This window comes from Schistocerca cancellata, chromosome 4 (assembly GCF_023864275.1).
Source record: "Schistocerca cancellata isolate TAMUIC-IGC-003103 chromosome 4, iqSchCanc2.1, whole genome shotgun sequence".
In the NCBI taxonomy this organism is placed as follows: Eukaryota; Metazoa; Arthropoda; class Insecta; order Orthoptera; family Acrididae; genus Schistocerca; species Schistocerca cancellata.
This window is the reverse complement of record NC_064629.1, coordinates 96,728,465-96,729,867: the sequence shown is the minus strand read 5'-3', so window position 1 is coordinate 96,729,867 and position 1,403 is coordinate 96,728,465. Positions and strand designations below refer to the sequence as shown.

At 43.8% G+C, this 1,403-nt stretch overlaps 1 pseudogene; it reads left to right on the top strand.

Moving 5' to 3' along the window:
• Positions 1 to 563: 563 nt before the first annotated feature.
• On the top strand, positions 564 to 681 carry LOC126185433 (5S ribosomal RNA; annotated as a pseudogene).
• The last annotated feature ends 722 nt before the right edge of the window (positions 682 to 1,403 follow it).

Here is a 1,403-nt window from a genome sequence, read left to right as displayed (position 1 = left end):
CTTCTTCGACATGATGCCCTTGTGCAGTGAACGGTAATTGTTTACAAAGTACAACAGTGGTGTAGAGGAAGCCGAGACGAATAGTTTGACACGGAACTTCTATGGTCTACCAAGTCGTGAAACTACCTTAGACTGGCTTACAAAAACCACCTAAGCTGCAGCGCATGCTGGTCGCGCGAGATTTTCAATATCCTCTCGTTGTCTAGGTGCAAACCGTTTGTCCCAGAGGAAACAATGTGTAGGATCACTTTTGTATGAAATATAATGAAGTTTACTTCTGTACAGGGATGTTTTACTTAGAGTGGGACTTTCCGAGCTGTTCAAGAAAAACGTACAAAAGTAACCTTCAAATGCACCCAACCACACACACACCTCTTACCGTTCAGAATTTTTAGTATTTTGTTCATCGCATCTCCTCACACCGCAATACGAAAATTTGCAGCTCCACAAATTATTTTCCACATTCAATCTTTTTGGATCTTCATTGAGTGGGCTATTATGCCTCCGGCTTTGTCGTGCACCTAAAAATTGTAAAATTTACAATTGTGTACTACGGAAATAGGGGCAACGGCCTTGCCGCAGTGGATACACCGGTTCCCGTGAGATCACCGAAGTTAAGCGCTGTCGGGCGCGGGCGGCACTTGGATGGGTCACCATCCAGGAGGCCATGTGCTGTTGCCATTTTTCGGGGTGCACTCAGCCTCGTGATGCCAATTGAGGAGCTACTCGATCGAATAGTAGCGGCTTCGCTCAAGAATACCATCATAGCGACCGGGAGAACGGTGTGCTGACCCCACGCCCCTCCTATCCCCATCCTCCACTAAGGATGACACGGCGGTTGGATGGTGCCGGTAGGCCACTCGTGGCCTGAAGACGGAGTGTACTACGAAAATAATGTGCTTGCAACGGTTAAGTTCAGGTGAAATTATAAACGTTATTAGTTGTTCTATAGCGTTTACAAAAGCCATTTTTCTTTCAGTACCAACGCTGGAAATTTTAAATGAATGATGTTAACGAAATAGTCGACTAAGCTGGTGCGTAACAGCCTAGTCAATGAACACCAAAGAAGGCTCCATATGGGAAATAATTCATATATTGTAAATTTTTGTATAATGGTAGGAGGAAGTGCCACGAACAACATACTAAAAATCTTGACTTGTAAGGGGTGAGTGTGAGAGTGCGTTTGAAGACCACTTTTGTCTGTTTTGCTTGTAAACGTACACCACTACCAAATTAAACTACATTAAATTTCACACAAGAATGGTCTTAATCATTTTTTCCTTCTACAGCTAGTTTGCAAATAGAGAGCGAGAGGATATTACAAATTTTCGGCTTTGCGCTTGCGCTGTAGCTTAGGTGGTTTTTGAGGGCCAATTTGAGTTAATTTCCCGAGAGGACAGACA